At 40.8% G+C, this 21,666-nt stretch overlaps 1 protein-coding gene across 1 annotated transcript in view; it reads left to right on the top strand.

Moving 5' to 3' along the window:
• The first annotated feature begins 11,426 nt into the window (after nucleotides 1–11,426).
• Nucleotides 11,427–21,666, top strand: part of LOC124606898 (zygotic gap protein knirps-like) — a 435,411-nt gene continuing 425,171 nt past the window's right edge. Inside the window, exon 1 of the mRNA XM_047138998.1 lies at nucleotides 11,427–11,501. The gene's annotated coding sequence lies outside the window, so the exon portion shown is untranslated. The remainder of the gene's footprint in view (nucleotides 11,502–21,666) is intronic.

The following is a 21,666-nucleotide window of genomic DNA, read 5'->3' as shown; positions in this document are numbered from 1 at the left end:
TAACAAAACAAGGAAAAAATAATAGTACAATAGATGAAAATAGGAGGATATGCATTTCCGGCGTTACACGTGCCCCACATTGTCTGAGGATGTTCGTGTAACGTAAACAGACTCAGAAAATGTCCCAAAAAAGAAACAGCGGAAATGCATATGCTCAAAACATCAACAAAAGTTAGCATTCGTCTAATTAACCATAAATCAATTTTTAGACCATAATAATTGAGTGGAGACACTCCTAATCTTATTCCACTCTGTCACCTTGCACAAAATAAAACAGGTTGGCAACATATTAAAATTCATAGAAAATATAGAAAATGGTTTAGCTATTCCAAAATCATTAAAATTCGTAACACTATGAGAAATGGAATACTATTTGCAAAATTAATTAGATTGCATGGTCATAAAAACAGGTAGATCAAAATACGCAAATAAATAATTAAATAGACTACACATTTTATATAACCTTTTCATAATTAATATTCTCGTCACGAGAATCTACTTAACGCTAAACAAGAAAATAATATTCAGTAGATCGAAAAAAACATAAATATTGACAGTAGAATTCTTTCAGCTGTCCAGGAAGAAAAACAATTCCGCCTTCCGTACTCGCAAGTACAAAGAATGCCGACAGCGGCCCAAGAGCCAACAGCTGCACAAGAGCCGACAGCGGCTCGCCTCGCCAGTATTGTTGCGCCCGCGTGTGCGGCACGCTTGATCTCACTCGCCCTTGTGACGGCGTTTCCAGAACGTCCGTTCCACTGAATTCTTTCGGAAAAACTCACTCCCGAGTAATCTCAAGGAGTCCATAAACACTATCACAGTGGATAACTCAACACTGTCCATCATCACATGCATGTACTAGCCTGAAACTTAAAACAGCGTCTAAGTACATCGGCAATGACTTGTAAATCACATATTTATGGAATCTTGCAGCTAGTTACAAAATCATATTTACATTGCTTAATCTACTGTGACTCAGCTGAAAACTTAAACTAGCAGCTTGGATTTTTAAATTGATTAATATTCAGTAACTCTTAAATCATTTAATCAACATAAATTACTTATTAATTACAACTTCTTTAATGACCTCTAGGTCAGGCAAAAGCATCGCCACATGGCACATCCTTAAATCTTACACTCTATATCTACATACTGTGCAAATTACCCTATCTGTGGTACTAATCAATCCTTGGTTGGTACAATTTCAAGTCTACAGTATTCCGTAAGCATTTGTGTGAGGTATACCAATGACTTTATATGGTCCATTATAAACAAACTTAAATTTAGAGATTTCATGGTCTATCTCGCTCGATTTCTCATGAGCTTTTACAAGTACTAAGTCTCCGATTGCAAACTTAGCAAAACGCGTTTTAGCGTCATGACGACGTATGCGAGCATCAGCTTTTAGCTTCGTTACTTCTCGCAAACGATCTTTTTTCACACCAATACTAATGTCAATCCGTGGAGGGAATTTGATTATCACTTCCACTAAACTTTTACTTCTGTCATCCAACAGGATTTCCTCTGGAGAAAATCCCGTAGATTCATGTCTCAAGGTGTTCATAATTCTCTTAAATTCTGCTTCATATTTGCCCCATGCCCTATGGTTGTGATGGCAGTAGGTACGGGAAAGTCGGCCTCGTCTTTGTTCGTGTGTTACGTTTGACACACCTTCTACAATACTTTTCAATTCACTTTCTACATTATTGTCAATGCCGAGATTCTTCACATTACAGTAGTTCAGATTCATACCTACGTCAATACCATCCGGCCAGTTAACAATGTGTATAGGCTGGTATTGCCTATGCACACCGTCTCCTGCCTCGTCAAAACTAACTACTATTGTTTTATCTTGGGACGTACATGTCAACGTTTTGCTTTCGCAGTTAATCACTGCACGGTACTTTAATAGCCAATCTAACCCGATAATTACTTCCGTAGTTAAGTCTGGCACGACGACAAACTTTTGTTCAAATCGTGCCCCACATATCTCGAAGTTGACAAAAATCTGTTTTGTGACCGGTTTACTGGCCTTCCCAGTAGCACCGATAATTTTCACTCCTGTTACAGGCATAACTACGATGCCAGGTCTGTCTTTCAGTAACTCAAATATTTTCCCAGATACAGCACTCAATTCTGCACCGGTGTCAATCAACACGTTTAGTTGTAGGTCGTGCATATTAACAGACACTACTATCTGTCTACACTTGTCCTCGACTGTTTCATTATTTTCCCACAGTAAATCCTCGTCTATATCCAGGTCATTCCAGAAAAAACCATCCGGCTTTGATCCTAAATCCGATTTATCTGGCGGCTTTTTCAGCCTCTGTTTACATACAGTTTTAATTTTAACACGTTTGTCCTGAGGCTTAGTCTGTAGCTTCGCCTCCAATACCGAAACCTTTTCCTGTAACTCGTCAACTAGTGAGTGTTGCTTTGCTATCGATTCACTAATTGTCACCTTCGTTGATTCCACTTTGGTCAGATTGATCTCATTTGCCAATCTACCTGGAGGAATGTGCCCAGTAGCATCTGAAATTACTTCCTCTGGATCTGCGCAACCAACACTGCTATCGTCTGACTGTATAATGTCAGCTCTAACCTCATACACGCTGTAATCTATGTGCTTTTCTACCAATCGTGTCCGGCTATCACTAAAATTTTCGTAATCTTTCTCCTTAATACTCTCGCAATGTTTAAACTGGAGGTTTGCGTCGGATGGGTCGGCTACTTCTACCACTATAACTTTCGGTAAAGTCTGCCGGTTAGGGCCAGAACTTTCCGTTACTACTTCAATATCTAACTCCTGCGGGACGAAACACGACGAATCTTGCTCGTGCTCCCCATTAACATCAACTATTTCTGGTAAAGTCTGCCGGTTAGGGCCAGAACTTTCCATCACTTCACAAATACTATCTTCCTGTGGGACGAGACGCGGCAAATCCTGCCCGCGCTCCCTATAAACACTCCTCCCGTACAGGCCCCTATAATCTCTTAGTTCGTCGTATAAGCGACCGAACTGCCTTAACCAGACCTCATCCCTCTCTGCATCCCCTCGCTCGATGACGGACGTTTTATCCGACATCTGATCTTCTCTCAACAATTGCGAATCATTCTTAAACTCAATCTCCAGTTCCGCTGTGGGTATTACAGCTGCCACTTTATAATCGATTTCCGGAACACTACTTAAATTGTTCTCACTGACAGCGAATGTATTTTCTACTGCCGTGTATACAGCTGATCTACTACTTGTGGGCGCACTCTTTTCTCTTAACACTGGCACACTCTCCCGCCGTTGATTATTCCACACGGAATTTTCATAATGACGATACCTGGGTTTTCTCCTGTTATTGGGCCGCCAAAATTTCTCCACGCCCGCTCGGCCCCTCACCGGCGCGGCTAATGGTTTCCCTGTCTCGTCCCAGCAGATACGCTCCCCGGATGCTGCTGAGGCGGTTCATCACACCCTCTGGCGTTATTACTATTCTGTGAGGCCCGTATCACGTTAGTACGATACTGGTTTCCGTCATTCCTGTTATTATTTGCATTGTACCGATTGTTATTACGGTCCGAACCATTATTGTTATTGCTGTCATGGTTGCGGTATGCATTATTTCCATGGTTATCGTTGTTGTGGTTGCTGTGGTACCCGTTGTTGTTACCACGGCCTCTACCACTGTCGCGATTATTGCGCCAATTGTCCTCGTCCTCAACTCTTTCTAGGAAATCATTGATTGTCCTGTAATTGCTTCCTACGTAGCGTTTTGTATCATCTGGAAGCTTCTTGTAGAGTTCCCAGACTATTTCGGATTCCGTGCGGCGATCACGCAAATATTCCAACTTGCGGATCCAGCCCTCACAAAACTCCCTCATCGAACCGCGCGAATTCGCATCGAAAGGCCTCGATACGACAAATTCGCGCCAGACACTTTGCTGCTTTTGCTCTGACCAGTATTCAGCCAGAAACAAATTTTTAAACTCGTCAAAAGTCAGGTTCGTAATGTTGAGGTTTAAGCCCCAACGCTTGGCATCACCAGCCAGCACATCAATAACCACATTAATTTTTTTCTCATTAGTCCATGATCTGGGTAAAACTCTTTCACAATTTTTAATGAAATCCGTCGCGTGTATACCGCCTTTTTTCAAGGGGTCGAACCGCTCCTCTTTCGTCAACCATTCCGAACTATGTGCACAGATTGGCACATAGCTCTGTTTTTCGTCAAGTTTCTTTTCTAATTCCGACACTCTCGTAATTACTTGGCAAGTGGTTGTCGCAAGCGTTTCCACTTCCCTCTTTTTCTCTTTGCAGGTATTAGCCTGCTCCCTCACTTTAGTGTCTACTTCGGACACTAAAGCCTTTAAAGTTTCCACCTTCTGTTGATCCTCTTTTTTCACTAATTGAATTTGTTCCGTCACCTTATTCTCGATGATCGGAGCAAGTGCTTCTCCTACACTTTTCTCGATTCTGCTAATTTCGGAATCAAAACGAGTATTTATGCTCGCAATTTCCGCCTGAACGCCTATCATTTCCTGTTTAAGATGACCGATTTCGGTATTAATTACAACAATATCTTCTTTGATTTTATCAACTTTTGTATCAACAACTCCAACATTGTGGTTAACAACATTAATAGCTTTGTTCTGATTGTCTAGCTTTCGTTCAATTTTTTCAGACTGAGCTTCTTGCTTGGCAGACAGAGCTATAATTTCTGCCGATTGACTCTTGATTTCATTAATCAAAGCATTCAATAAATCAGTTAAATTCCCAGAGACTACCGGTTTTACCTCCGTAGCTGGTTCCTCTATATATGTTCCCCCGTATTCATCATCAAGGGGTACAGATTTGATTTTCGCTTCCGATTCCGAAACATTTTCTAAAGTTTGGAATTCCATTTCTGCTCTTTGTTGCGTTTCGGCGGTCGCGTCTTTCATGCTAGCCGCCTGCCCCTGAACAATGGGAACCGCCGTGCGCGTTTCCCACTGTTCGACCGATTGTTCCGTATCCAAGTCTACCAAATTTTGGTAATTGTTGCCTTCACTCATTTTAATAATTTTCAATATAAATGACAAATCTCAAATATAATTGGGATTACTCCCACTACTTATTCTCGCTGACGTAACGGCCTGTACGTAACCAGTACTTTGTTACGATATTTGCACAATGCAAAATTCGTGTCCAGAACAACCTCAAAATTGAAGATTGTCCTGTCACGGTCGCCACGTGTAACCTCCCCCTCACTTACCGACCTTAATGACAGTGAAAAATGAAACCGCGTGTACCTAATGGGAGTTTTGGAAAAGCAATCGTCACCGAAGTTAACCTGTCGGTAAAGAGGGAGGAAAGGGTTACATCTAAATGAAAGGAAATGTGCTAATGAAACTGGTGGAAATTAATTTTGAAAAGGGATAAAATTAATAAAGAAAGTAAATGTGCGGCCGTTACGTTAACAATTAACTAGCGGTAATTAGGTATTTGAGATTTGGGGAAATCACGGTCGCCAGTCCTAAGGACAATTACTATAGTAACTGAAAAAGAAAGGTTATTACACATATAATTAGCACTAGAAGCGTGGCAACTGAAGGTTGACACGTGTAGTGTGAAAACTGAAAGTTTGTCAGAAGTAATAAATTTCGCTACATTCTGACTTAATTTAGCAAAAGAATTACTAAAACCGGAAAATCGAAAGTTAATTTAGTGACTGAAGTTAATAGTGAGCTTTCTTTCTGAAGCACATCGAAATTCAGTAAAATACGGTTAGTCTTGGACTACCTCAACAATCATTTCAAAAGCTACTTGAATCTACGCAATTTAGAAAGAAGAGATTTAACTTTGAACTTGAATTAAATGATTCTGAACAATTAACAATAGTAAAATTTAGTACGTACCAAGCTGAGCTGCAGTCACAGGTAAGCTAAAATACGGTAACAAAGCTCGCACTCTTAATTCGTGCTTGTGTAATCTGAATATTGTAGCCAGCTATTAATGCCATAATTGAACTTTGAAATTAAAGCAGAGAAAACGAGTTAGCTATATTACTTTAATGCTGGCGTTTGAATTTCAACGACACTCGGGTTCATTTCGGAAAAGGAAGGGACCCTGCTTGGCAATGCAATTGGGACAATGAGCAACAAAGGTTCATGCTAAGTTGCTGTAATTTTGCGAGGCAAATGGAACAATTTGAAAAGCTGAGGTCTGCCATACAGTTCTGAAACTTTACGTGCTTTTAGTCTTCCTTGTTGGTTGATTGAAGGTTCGAAGCCGTCGATCGAGGAGGTGGCGACAGTCACTCATTGTCGGCCGTCGCTGTTGCAGACGCTGGATGTTGGCGGGCCTTCTTCTCGACACGGTCACCAGACGAAACGGCTCTTGATGTGCGCTAGTTAATGTTTCCCGTCCGCGACACCATGTCAGAAACTATCATCGCAAGTCGAGCGCAATTACATGCTGCCAAACCCCGAAAGCGCGGCAACTCGCGGGAGCGTCACACAACACCTGCTCCACTCGCTACTCCCGCCAGACTCTGACAGCCCGCGCTCCACGCGGCAGAGTTCACACTACCAAAGATCCTACACACTTTGATTCTTCACACGACCTATCGATGTAATCGTTCGATAGCAGTTTTCCCTAGGCAAGACCCAGCGTAAAAATACAAATAATATTTACGAAACAAACCAATTATACATCGACATGAGTGCATAAATATATATATACAAACAGGAAAACAATTACAATATATAAAGAGACAGAAATGTCATATCTTGAGGTAACAAAACAAGGAAAAAATAATAGTACAATAGATGAAAATAGGAGGATATGCATTTCCGGCGTTACAAGGTGGAGAAATGACTTGAAGGTGTTTCGATTAACCCCCTGACAGGCACTTAATTATGAATTGCAGTGTAGTCATGTAGATGCTATCCATAGGATAGGTTAGCGTGCATACTTGAGTCAGACCTCTCCTCGGTCTGAAGCCCACAACATTACCAATAATTCACAATTGGGTTAACAAATGAAGAATTTACGCTCATTGATTCGGTGAACGATTAAATCGATTTCACCTTAGCCGATGTTTACCGCGACAGGACTTGATAAAAAGTCGCAACATCAGCTATCAAACTTAGATGTGTACCATTTTATTGGACACTAGGAAAACAGTTTATTAAATTAAACTCGTAACCACTAGTGTGAAGTCGAAACTGTTAACCTGCGACTTTACACGTCCAATGGTACGTTTATAACGTTCACGAAGGAGCTTTGGCAACTGTGTGGAGCTGAATGTTGAGCAGTGTTGTTATTTTCGCATTGGAATGGAAGCTAAAGTAACCTAGTCCTTAATTTAACACATAAGCTTTTCCACTTATTGCTTACTACATTGTACAAAATGAAAACGACGTACAAATGTCAGCATTAAAGTCTCGAAAAACTAACTACGTAACTATAAGTACAACATACAGTGAAAAAACGCATGTGCATTACCTAATTCCCAGATACCTGTCTACTAGTCAGTCATACAGAAGCCTAGCGTTTTCTTCTCGTGTTGGGCATGCAACTGTGGCGAAAATAGCGGGAGAGGTAACTCAAGTTTCATGAATTTCCAACCACTGTACATAGGTATCCTTCCATAGATCCATAGCCAAGAATTCTTCAGCAGCGCCATATTATGGTATATATACGGCCATAAACATTCGCTACCTCTTCAAAACTCGTCGGTATCCGGTTACAGTTGTAGTAATAACTGTTTATACAGCAAAAATAAATGTGTATAAAAACGAAGCTAATTTTTTGATTTGATCCATTAGAAATGGTTTGTGAAACATTGGATTTCTATCGAAATAACTTTTCTTCTGCCAGTCATGATTTCCTTTTGTTTATATATTGCACCACGCGTTTCTGGAAATGATTCCCATCTTCAAGTGCGGTAGTATACAGGTATAACAGTGTACAGGCATCATACACAGAGAAAAATGCACTTGAAAATGGGAATCATTTCCCGAAATGTGTCCCGCAAAATATAATTAAAAGATTATCTAGACTACTAGGAGAGAAGCTAAGAAATAAACCAATTGAAGGCAACTTTAATGGTTCACGTTTAGACAATGCAGACCTCGCTAGTATTTCACTTTCAAACTTCCGACATCCATACTCGATACTAGCTGAGAAACCTCAAGCAGGGATTGACATAATCTTATCGCTGCTCAGTTATTAACAAGGGGACCATACGAGCTTCCCCTCGCCGATTTGATTCATAATGATAAGGTATGTAGGGCTCGACCAGGACTTCCACATACGCGAACAGGAAGAGGCAACTCTCAATTGTTTTCGAGAGAACCGAGTTTGAAAAGTTTAGGTTTGCTGTTCCTGGTATTCGAGGATTCAGCTACCGAGCGAGTAAGAATGTCATAACTACGAGGTCTGTTGATCGAATCTCGCTGCCTATAAACATTTCTCATTCCAACGTAATTATAACAACAGATATGCCATGAAATCGTGTGATAATTGAGAACCCTTTGTGAACGTAGACCAGTGTTGTTTTCCGATAGACACATTGTAGGAAAATAAACATGCAAAAATTCGATGTCCATTACAAGTGTTGTATGTCGAAATAATTGTTTTCTACGTTTTCTACGATCAGTATCATACTAACCCGTGCAGTGCTCCATAGGTTACAGATTATACTTGTCACAAATGTAGATACAATAATGTAAAAATAATGCCTATACTGATTTGATTCAATGTTCTTGTGCGTTCTTTTTAGAGCTCCGTGCTTCCATCGGTAAATACGGAACGCTTATACTAGGATCACTTGATTGTCCGTCCGTCTGTCTGTCTGTACGTGTGTTAAAAACCCTTTTTCTCAGGAAGAGGTTAACATATCAAGTTGAAATTTACGTTACATATTGAGGTCAATGGTTCCTTGGCGATGTAAAACATTGAAACTTCTACGTCAGTGCAAACAGAAGAAATACTCGCAAAATCACTCATTAAAACCTATAGGGTAATACCCGTTAGCCTAGAATCAATAAGAAGGAAGGTATCACCGGTTAACCAAAGGAAAACTCCGAAAACTGTAAATTTGTAATTATATCACATGATTTTTTGTCGTTTCTTATCTGACTCTGTCTGTCCGTCCGTCTGTTAGGACTCCTTTTCTCAGCAAGCGGTAGTCGCATCACACTGAAATTTATGTCACATACTACGGTCTATAGGCCCTTAGTGGTATGCTACACGTTAACTTCTAGGTCAATGTAACCGACAGGTACGGCAATTTTGTATCACATGTTTCGACACTCGCAAACTCAATCATCAAAATCTATAGTGTCCCATTGGCCTAGAATCACGAAATTTGGCGAAAAGGAAAGTTTCACAATACCACCAAGAGAAAAACAGAAAACTGTATTTTTTATTATATTGTTGTTTGCGAATGTTTGTTTCGCATACAACTTGAAACGTCATGGCTTCGTGCAGTAGTCGCTAATGTATATATGATGGTGGATTCATTCCGAAATGTGCCATACGAGCATTAAAGTCATTCCTTACCTTAGGCATGACTTTTAACGCTGCGACCAGTGAATTTGAATGGAGACTACTACTTATTGTAATAATGGTCGCCTACCTCCTGTACGACTTCATGTCTCATTTATATTACTGAAATGAAAACATTTTCGATGGTCTTGGAATCTCTTCGACCGATATCTTCCAGAATCACTGTCGATAACAGGCAAAAATGGTAGAGATTCTTGATTCCTGGGAAGGATGCATTGTCAACATATGTATAATTAAGTTTGTACAGAGGATTCAGTGCGCGAGTCCTGCTCGTACCTGGTTTTGTTTTCTATCTACTTACGAAAATTTATTTCCCATTTTTCAGGATAAATGTTACGCAAATAATAAATGAATGATTAAATGTTGAAAACCTGCGCTGTCGTGATAAATCTATTGTTAGAATTACTTAGGAATGAAAAAAAAGAGACATTCCGCCAGGGATATTCGACCCAAAAGCCTCGCACTTTTGAAACTAAGCCATTACTCGCTCGACTGCGGATCCATTTAAAGTGTATAAGCACACATAAAATTTTCAGACCTTTTTTTTTCGTAAACGGTTGACAGTGGCGTCTTCCTGTTTATATGTGTTGAAAAAAAAATGGTTCAAATGGCTCGGAGCACTATGGGACTTAACAGCTATGGTCATCAGTCCCCTAGACCTTAGAAATACTTAAACCTAACTAACCTAAGGACATCACACAACACCCAGTCATCAGGAGGCAGAGAAAAATCCCTGACCCCGCCGGGAATCGAACCCGGGAACCCGGGCGCGGGAATATGTGTTAAGGTTCCAGAGCGATACTTATACAGGCTGCTATGGGAATGCTGTTTACACTTTTCGGCAATACACTTGTCGTTTATAACAGCTCAACGTTAACCGTAGCAATACCCATGCATTTTCCATAAGCAGTAATATCAGAGGGGTGGGGGGTACTCTGTACTCACTGCCAATAAGAGAAAACGAATCCTAAATGTGTTAATCTTTTATTAACAACATACTTTATAGTTTCTGGTGTATAAGTAGAGTAGAAAACCTGAAAATATCCTTTAGTACACTCTCGGCAATACCAACGCACTTCCCGTGATGTTTAAACTGAGTGGAGGGGTACTCTTGACTAGCACAAAAAAGAAAAAAAGAAAAGAAAAATACAAATTTAGTTAATTGTCAGATTTTCATTCGTTTCACGGTTATGAAGATACGTAAGAAGCATACTGAACGTGAAAATACGAATTGGCATTTGTTGCGAAGTCAAATTCACTACCAAGACCTAAATTTTTAAGCTAAGTCTTACTGGAAAACTTGAAACTGTTACGGAATCTAAGAAATCATCAAAATAATATTTCTTTTTCAAAATTATGAAGTATAAAGTGCCAGAATAAATAACGTTAGTTACAGAAGGTGGGTACAAAGAACCCCTTCCCCCTCTATGGTATTGCGGTAGTTAACTAGCCATAATGAGCACGCAGAAGCTAAGAAGCACGGAGATATGCTCCGTACGCTTTCTCTGGCTGTGGTTGTGGTGGTGGGGGCTCTGGAGGGAGCGCCCAGTCGCCCTCCCCACTACACGGGAGGCGGTGCCAGCGCTCGTCCCGACAGGTGGCGCCGCCGAGCGGCGGGCGCTGCAAGCTGCGCCGGTGGCTAGAGTGGGGGCGTCCGAGCGCGCCGCTGCGCATCTGCCGGCACCGCACGCGCCGCGGCGGCCGGCGTGTGGGCGGCGGGAAGGGGGCCGCGGCAGAGGCGAGGCGCGCGAAAAAATTCCCGCCGCCGGCCGCGGCCGTGGCGGAGGCGGAGCTCGGCACACGGGGCCGGCTCGTGACACACGGCGCTCAGAGCGCAGCGGCGCGCGGGTCGGCGCCGCACATGGACGCTGGGGGCGACGCGACGGCCGCCGCCGCCGCCGCAGCCGCCACCGCCGGCCGCTGGTGGGGGGCGGCGCCCCAGGCCTCCGCAGACGTGGTGAGTCAGGCGCGCGGGGGTGTGTCGCCGGCTGGCCGCGCCGCCGCCGCCGCCTTCGCCTCCGCAGCTGCGCAGGGCGACTCAATAATTTGCTTCCAATAGTACCTCCGGTGTATCGTCGTCAGTGATTTATCGCTTTTAGCTCCGCAGTGCCTTTGATATAAAGGGTGTTCGAAATGTTCCAGGTCTAAAACTAGGCGGATACCACGATTCCGAAGCACTAATTCGCCGCACTAGAACCGCCAGAAGGGTGCGACGCTGGTCAGACTTAAATCCGAAGTTATATCCTTATGAGGGTGCGTCAGATCTTCGGTCCACAGTGTAAAATTCTATTTGTGGTTCGTATTCGCGAAGAATCAAGGACGTAGCAATGCAGGGAGGTAAATAATTTGCTTCCAATAGTGCTGTGGGTGTAGACTCGTCAGTGATATACCGTTGTTAGCGACGAATTCTTCTCAGTGTCTTTATTGCACAAGTTGCCCGAAAAGTTCCGCTATAGAAACATTGAATACGCGATTGTGAAACACTATATTCTTCACATGGGCCCCCGAAAGGGAGCGACGCTGCTGAGGATGGGTTAAATCTCCGGTGCACAGAGTAACCTTATCAGTGATGTCTCGCTTTTTGCGAAGCATTCCTCTCAGGGTTTCTACAGGATGTCCAAAAAATTTCACTTCACAAACTGATCGGAGTACACGATTCCGAAACTATGCACCTGTGCCACTGGAAGGGTGCGACGCTGGTTGCACTTGACTCCGATGGACTTTCCTCCAGGGGACGCGTTACATCGGTGCCCAGTGTAGCCGTCAGCGATTTCTCGCTTTTAGGAAAGTATTTATCCCAGCGTATTTATTTTACTTAGTGCGCGAAGCGTTGGACTTCAGAAACTGGTTGGATAGCACGATTCCGAATGACTATATTCGTCGCACCGGAGCCGCCGGAAGGCGGGACGTTCATTGGACTTTGAATCCCATGGACAGTGCTTTCGAGCGCGCAGTAGTCTCCGGTGTGTAATGCGGAGATCTCTCCTATTACGTGGCTCATTTTTACAAATAATCAACGACGATCGCGATGCAACTAATCTACACTAAAGTTCGGCCATCGTCGTAAATATTTTTGTCCACATGCCTGTGTAGGACAGAGCGTTGAACATATTTTGTGATTGTAACTTGTGTTGTATCTTGTGTGTGAGACTTTTCAGGTAATCTGTATTGTGTACGCTACATCGTAATCTACCTTTTACCGGGGAAACTTTGTCAGTGGTTTACCACTTTCTATGACGTTTCGTTATCAACCAGTGTGACGACTTTATCTCAGGGTCTCTTCTGCTCTGGGTCTCAGGGACAATTCTGATTCAACGTATTGGGCACATTGATTGCAGAAAGCGTTCTACGTCAGCCACAGTCAAATACGATTGACTATGCCTTTTGTGGGCACTTTAAATATTGTATGTGTAGTGTGAAGATACAGAATTAGGCCGGCGTCCTACTAGAACTAAGAACGTTTGCAAAACGATTGGCCAATATTTACGGACGCCTTCACCACATCTGAATACAGCCTGCATCATCTAAATCATAACACTTCAGTACTGACTAAACAGTTCAAAGTAGTGAAACAAGGGTTTGGAGAGCGATAATAAGGAAGTGGGCAAGTGTTTAGACGTGTGGCTAACATATTAAAGTACTTCTCTCCAGAAATATTTAATATTTCTCTATAATAAGATGTTGTTATTTGTTTTTGCACGGGACTGACATTTCGTCGAAGTTTCATTCGATATGTATACGATTTTGATCGGATAGAACAGGATATATAACCGCAATCTTAGAAACTTGGGGTAAGTATTGATACGGTGCGACAATGAATGTCTGACCGGCTGGCGATATGCTGGTTTCATTAGGAGTGTTGGATCGTTTTATTATAATTGTTGTCACTGATTGTTTCTGGCGTTATCATGTGATATTCTTCTGTTGTCATATGTTCTTGTAACACAATATATTCTGCATGAAACTGTGCATCAGGTGTCTGATTCGTGGGCCAGTCTACAAAGCAATATAATCTTGGAAATGCTCCGGCACTCACACAAATGAGTGTGGGAAATCACTTACATATCGTTCTACGTCTGGAAAACGGAAAAATATTAATTCTGCTGCACAGAATCGACAAGTAATCATCCGCCAGTCTCGCTAGCTAATACATTGCATCAAAATGCCAGTTGGTAGCTACATTAACTCGCTACCAAAAATACCGGCTTTTGCCTTTTTTTTTACGACACATATTTAGAGAAAAGGCGAAAAATAGAGCCAAGAGTAGAAGTTCTAATGCTCGTACACCTTTCAGAACTTCTTGTGACTCGCGAATGCGTGAATTTTCCTTCGTCAGCCAGCGCTGACTGATGCGCCACAATACTCTTTTCAAGGTCAGTCTCACAATCACTGGTGAAGCTGTTCTGTTTACGTAAGAGTTGCTTCAGAAACTTGGCGTAAAGTACACTGGATACCGTCATGAAATGAATTGGGAGCCTTAATGTCTTTGCTGCCGATTCGTGTGGCCATACGATGTGTGCCGCGTAAGCTTAAAATTGGCACTATCTTCTCAAGGGGGGAAAAAAACTGTTAGTTACCGTAAACAATGAATGTGGGGAGTCAGTCTCCTGTTAGGTTACTCTGACGTGTACTAGAATCAGCATTGAATTACAGCGTTGTTGTTTGCTTTCCAAAACAGACAAATAGACGAACGATTTCTTGGCACTGAAAGTTAGCATATAGACAAGATAAATGTGATGTCAGTCCTTTGTCATCCTGTAAAACACGTGAATCTGTGGAAACTTTAATTGATACGTATTTGCAGCGTCCTACTTGTCGGTATCATAAGTCGTTCACGCAATAAACAGGGTAATTTCTCTCTGTTCTGTTTTCCAGTTCTAGGAATATGTACCCAAAGTTTCTATCTCTGCAAAGAATACGGCAGTCATATGGGCAGAAATCTCATGATTCTCATAATCACATATACGTTGTTCTCCAGTTGAGTTCTTGCGCAACCTTTTACTGATGTATGGGAACACAGTATATAAAACTCCTGGAGAAATACCTGTGTGTTTATAAACACAGGTCAGTCTATTCTTTGATCGTTGAGAGTCTTAATTTGATTGTAAATACTATAGATATTTATTTTCGTCGTAATTAAGAATTCTGTCAACAATCGAGAATTTGGATTAATACACTTCTTTTACGAAAATCGTACTACTCTCGATATGGTAGATAATCTGGCAAGATTACGTTTTACTCTGCGTGGTGTGCAGCAAAACTTTGGTACGAAGAAAATTAACAGGAGTCGTTCCCAGTTATCGGATGATTACTTCAGTTTCGGTAATATTGTCAAGAAATTGTAAATAGTTTTAGTACATTATAAATTATACATACAAACGATAAGTTCGAAACATCATATTAGTCTATTCCGCTTAAGCCTTTGTTTATTACTATTCTCCAAACAGAGTAAACAAGTGAGTGTAATGAAAACAAAATGTCCTTGTCGGAACTGTCAGAAAACAGTTGTGCCAGCATGTATGCACTCTAATGTAAAAGCATCCTTAGCTCAGTTAAAATTAAAAGGCCGGTGCTTTCACCCAGTATGGGTTTCTGTCTTGATCGCGTTGAGCACTTTATACTAAGGATTTCAAAAAGAAAACAGTGTTGGTTGCAAAATATTACTTAATAATGCGTTTCACCCTTTTGGGGCGTCATCACATTACGTAGTTTTCTGCTTGTAAGCATTCGTCATAACGTTCAAGATAGGGCGTAGACCTTAAACACATCAGCATCCTCAGACGTAGAAGCGCAGAAATAGGACCACGTATACATATCTGAACAGAAGTGGCATCGCTTGTATACATAGCACTAATTTCCTCAAAACAGACGGGTAACCATATACGTCGAACTGGAGGAAAACAGTTTTCCTCCTGTTCGACGTATATGCCAGTCCTATAACGATATACGTGCAAGTGAAGAAACTGTTTTCCTCCAGTTCGACGTATATGATTACATATCTGTTTTGAGGAAATTACTGCTGTGTATACAGATGATGCCACTTTTGAACAGATTTGAAGTCGTGGTCCTATTTCTACTCCTCTACGTCTGAGGTGCTGGTGGGTGTAAGGTCTACGTCCTATCTCGCACGTTTTGACGAATGCTTATTTGCAGAATATTAAATAATTAGTGACCTAATTATTCATCTCAGGCGGCTGCTTGATGAGTATGCTAGAAGTTGCTGTAATAATTTTTGATTTAAACTTCCTATTGTTCCAGTAATAATTCTTAAAACAATAATGATCCAAATGAATGTTCTTAGTTGAATGCAAAATATGGAAGTACTGTTACTGGGGTCATTTTTGGGTGATGATGCTCCAAAAGGGTGAAACGCGTTATTTAATAATCATTCGTTTGCGAACAAGATTGATTTATTTTTGAAATAATTCTTAACGGTTGCTGTACCAGCCAGACACAGGAGTGGAAGCAGGTAAAGTGCACCACCGAGTTCCAAGTCCGCTGATTTAAGTCCGTGATAATTATCACTCAGTAATCTACTCTATGACATGCATGTTCAAACTGTTCTACGTCGTACACTTTCTCTTCTGTAGACGAGTATTCGGTCTACCAAGAGAGAGGTAGCACCTACCAAAACGAGGCTGTCTTGAGTGGTCCAGCACGGAAAATTTTGTTATCCGTTATCAGTGTTTTGTTGTGGTGGGCAACCCCTGCTACCTACGCCAGTCCGTCCTGAGCGAAATCTGCATTTATTCGTTGCATGTGAGAATGTTGTATTTTGGTGATTATAATCATTCCATGTGAAGCCGTCTTTGTAACAGCTTCTGAATGGTTGTCGACTGTTTTTTATTTTCTTAGCAATATTTTCATTCGATGACGATGCACTGTGGTATAATTTGTGTTTAGTTGCGATGGATTCGTAGCTGTAGAATAATGTCACTTGGTGTTGATGAAAGGGGGAGACAAATTTTCTTCCCTCGAGGCACGCAAAATAGGTCGTTTTATCCTAGAAATTGAAATGAGTGAAGTAGCCTTTACTAATAACGTAATGGAATGGTTTAATATTACTTAAGACTCCTTTTAGTGATTCAGAATAGGGAGTAAGCTTCTCGTGTTGACTTCATTTCGTACACAGAAATAACACTTCGTAAAATTTGGTGACTTGTTGTTGCGGAAGTCAGGTAATCGAATGTCAGCAACAGCGAACTACTTCCGTTTTTCTTGGTCGTCAATAAGGAATTTCCTATCAAAATAATGAGCGACATGTGGAACAGTGAAGAAAAGCATTGGAATACTCTTAAAAATGGTGATCAATGCGACTGCTATAATTAGCATCCTTGATTATTGACATTAGGAAAGAATCTATATTTCTAAGATTTTGAATCTTTAACGTCTTTCGAGAGAATCGGAAATATCATGAGAATGTACGCTAAAAACAATCTGGTGTAAATCGTTAACAGCCATTCAAATTAAATGTCTGGAACGTAGCTAGATTTAGATTACATCCAAGAAGCGTCTTTTTCTTGCATCCTTTTGCGACAAGTAGTTGTTCTTGCTAATAATACAAATAGTGTTAATAAAGCTGACAGATGTTAAAGCTACAGTAACAAGCAAACACTAAATACACTAAATAAATACTCTAATTGTACATAGCCAACTCGGACAGATAAATTACTAGTTTTTACTAAAATTTAGTTTATGATAAACATATAAGCAGTGTAGAATGGCTTACTCAGAGGATTACAATGTAACAAAATTTGAACAATATTTGAAGATGGCAACGAGGCTTCTCAGACTTTTGTGTGAGTGCCACAAAACCATTTCATTTTGTTCTAAGATAAATTTCAAGTGTGAACAGTGAAGGTCGCCATCGCGCGGATGAAAATGTCAGTGGAATTAAATTACTTCGATACTTCACTTTGAAATAATAGCTTTTGAAAACCGGGCCAAATATAGTGATCCTCTAGACTAGACTGAAGTTTATTTCATAGGTAAATAGTAAAAGTGATGAGTCTGACGTCTGTTGTTACACAGAATGCTACACTTCTTGCTTTTACATAAATAGTACGCGCTTCAGCTACGATTCCTCTACTTGACCGTGAACTGCAACATTTTTCAAATTTTCCTGTAGAGTGTATTTTAGTTTTCATTGACCTCCTTCCTGATAAATGATCTAAATCCTATCTATTACTTAAAATCAAAAAAATACACATGCACGACTTAACTGCCATGCTTTCAAAAAATTGGAACTTAAGGAAAAGGTTGCAAATTTACAACAGAAAAATTACAAACCTTATTTTGAGAGAGATGTGACACTTCAATATTAAATTTGTTGGAGATTTCCTGAAACCCAACATTACACTAGTTTTAGTAAGCAGAACATTGCAGTTTCAAATATTAAATCTATGAAACAACACGTATATTTCTAAGTATATTTTTTGAAACAGGAACGTTTTGACCCATATGGCGTTATTTTCTAAGAAATTACGGTTTCCACTTTTCGTTTATCAATTTAAAATAAACTTTTCCCTTTTGTTTAGACATGACATATCTGCAACCTTATCCATCAAATACAAGTAATAATAATTACGAAATTTCACCATTTTGGTAACTGAGAGGTCTGCAAGAAAAGCTCATCGGTGTTAATGCTAACTGAATATGAGGTTTAGTAAAATTTTTGCGCGGTATTTGCATTATACCTTCTGGTACACACAAGATCACTGGGGCTGTAGTTGCACTTTTTATGAAAACTAAAGCTCTATTTGCGAGCGTGTGGATGAAAATAAATTTACTTACATAAGAAAAATTTCAACGATGGTTGTAAGTCAGCAACCATACAAGAACATGGTCTATATAATACAACCAACCAGTTGCAACAAGATTTAACTTGGCCTGGTTTCGACAACGCCTATGTGTGTCTCCATCAGAAAAACCAAAAGGGATTACCCATAAAAATTACAAAATTAACATAGAGGAAAACCAAGAATAGATTGTACTTACATCCCACAAATTCATGAGGTAACTATACTCACATATACAATGACAGATGAAAACAGATTTACTAGCAAAATGCTCTCGTCATATAAAATAACCTCTTAAAATCATGTTAACAGATATTGAGTTAATTTTCCTTGTCAGTAGTAAGCACATACAACAGAACGGACGCTAGCGTGGCCTGATGACAGTATTCAGAGAAAACTGAAACGAAATAATCAGATTTCATCTATAGTTTTTTTTTTCTTTTTTTACATATTTGCAAAGAAGAATTGCTATGAAAATTCCGCTGCTAGCATCAACGAAAAGATTTTTCACTATATATCAGTAGGTTTTGATACGCATGTATTTTAGAAAACGATATTGCTGGTAGCACACGTAGCGCTCTCTGTATTTGTCATTCTTGTCCCTCATCTACTTAAATGTTTTAAATGTTTTTAATTAAAAGAAAACAAAAGCAATTTTTCAGTATCAATTTCTAAGGATGGAAAACATTTTCTTCCCGAAAGCAAAGTGTTCTTGCCATCAGCTTCGATCCTTTCCCACTGCTGCTGAAAATCGTACGACGTAAATGTGCCGCTTATTAACGAGATCATATAATGTAGCTACACACGTTATATGGATGACTGGGATGTATTACACTGGATTACACGTTTTAAATTTCCATTCACCGTTTCTTTCGGAACTTACCTTGAAGTAGACTGTTCATTCCAAGTACCCATAATATTCGTATGATCATACTCACATTCACACGTGCACGTGAATTTTATGGAAGAGACTAACTTAAACGGTACTTGCCGCTAATTAGTGTTACAAAGCCCTCTTGCGTTGTATCTGGTACAAGCCCACAAAGCTAAAATCTTAAAATTTTGAGAGAAAGTTGTTTGTCGAATGAAGCTCAGTGAGAGAAAAATATACATGTGGAAAACGGAATATAGCACGAAACTGGCGCTGTTTTATTGAAAAATGTTCCTCTTCCAAATCTGTGGGATAAGTTTACGTAATTGATGTGAAGAGAAAGTAGAGAATTGATACTACTGCGCGTCTGGTTAAACAACGGTGTGGCTCTTACCCTCATAAAGTGTAAAAACGTGAATGTGTGACTGACTGGAAGTGTTTTGGCCGGCCGGCCGGTTTAATGACGGGAGGGTACAGCGCTGACCTCGTCGGACGAACCGAAAGGGGCAGAAAGGCTAAACAAAATAATCTTGCTGCTTGGTCCTCATTGCGCGCCATGAAATAGACACAGAGACATAAGGGACGATCAAAAAGTTTCAGTACCAAGGCCGTACAGTCCAGAATCGGCATACCAATCAGGCAAAATTGGCTTGGGCATTGAGGCAATTATCCCATCGATGCATTAGGATGAAGATACCCGTTTGGTAAACACCGTTTCCTGCTGCGTGGAGAAGTCTGTAACTGCCTGCTGCACATGCTCGTCCGGCAGGAGTCATCGACCCTTCGATGCCTTTTTTAATGGAACGGAAACGTGATAATCGCGTGGTGAGAGATCTGGACTAATGGGCGGGGGTTCTGGTGATTCCCTCTTGACTTGGCGTAATTTCTGCATTATGACATTTGCGATATTCGGACGTGCGTTATCAAGAAACAGCAGCACCCTATTCTAAGTGGTGGTTTTCGACCGACATGCTGCCCCATACATATTCTTCAGTCTGCAATGGACGTCCACCGGTGTTTGTCCTTCGGCATCCAGGAAGAGAGCAACAGCACATTGGTCCTCTTTGGACGCATCTGGTAATAAAGTCTCAATAATTGACGTTTCTGAATTTATTGCATGCACTTCGCAAAGACACAAATGCAACGCTAATCCCTTCCCTACCTGTCGGTGCTTATATATCCGTATCGGCGTTGCACTACGTTGTATACTCGTAAAGGGCGCAACAACGTCCTCAAACGGAAACTTTATCGCCCCTTGTAAGTATATAAAAAATGTCCCCAATGAAGTATTTACTTGTAGTTGTGTAGAGAGCATGGAAATTTATCAACATCTGCCTCGAAAGTGGTGGAACCTTGAAACCGTGGCCCTGTCGATCAGTCTCGACGGAGACAAGCGAACGGCGTTAGTAGCTACAATATTTTAAATCACGGTTTTGGGACCTCCGTCATTTTATATACTTCTACTGATGTTTGACGTGTTATTTTAGTGAGGACTTGACAAGGAGATCCCATAACTCGGCATTTTGAACACTCAAAAGGGTAGTACTGCAGCTCTAACGGCTCAAACGTAATAGAACATTTTCAAAAACGATGTGTGCTTTCTACCATCCAATAAGATCATTTTTCTGTGAAGCTCTACGTCAGTGTACAATAGATGTTTGATGTTAATAGACGCAGGATAGAAAACGAAACTGGCGAGTAGATGACAATGAAAAACAGCAAATAATCCGATTAAACATTAGTCCAGAAACGAATGATTTCGCCGATACGACGTATGTACATGCGCAGTCGTGCCAACTTACGACACTTTTAATGTCTACAACTATGTTTGGAATTTTTATGCGACGGTATTTAAAGGAATGGGTGTATTCCAGCTCTGTTGGCAGTATCGATGAACTATGGGAACACATTGTGAATGGTTGTCAAAGCATTCGCGACGCGCCTGGGGTTTTGCACGGACATCGATGAGGAGACGTTCTGATGCCCGCGTTCACGCGAACGGTGGCCACGTGGAACGCTTGTTGTAATGCGTTTGTCCGCAAGCGCGTATCTGCAGTTTGGATCTCCAGGGACTCTGTTACGAAGTTTTCATTTACTCAGTCGTAAGAAGTCGAACTGGAGAAGCCAATGGTTTCCAGATTTATGTCTGTTGAGATTATTTGCTTGTTTCATTCTTCTCTACTCACCTGTCTTTACCCATAACGAGTATTAAAGAATCCGAAGTCCCTGGAGGAAAAAATCGGTGTAAAAGTTACGGCCGGAGATTGACAATATTCATAAAAGAAGTTTTATTTGTAGAATAAAGGAATGCGTTCTTGGTAAGAGCGGCATGTGGAAGTGATGAGTCGTTTCAAGTGTATCTGCTCAGTAGTTGGGTATTCATCATACTATCCATATGTTTGCCACGAGCTGTTCCAGACCACCGTGTTTTAATCATTTCATTGGAACTTCAC

Source organism: Schistocerca americana, chromosome 3, assembly GCF_021461395.2.
Source record: "Schistocerca americana isolate TAMUIC-IGC-003095 chromosome 3, iqSchAmer2.1, whole genome shotgun sequence".
NCBI classification, from domain to species: Eukaryota; Metazoa; Arthropoda; class Insecta; order Orthoptera; family Acrididae; genus Schistocerca; species Schistocerca americana.
Note: the sequence above shows the minus strand (reverse complement) of the source record. Positions and strands in the feature narration are given on the sequence as shown.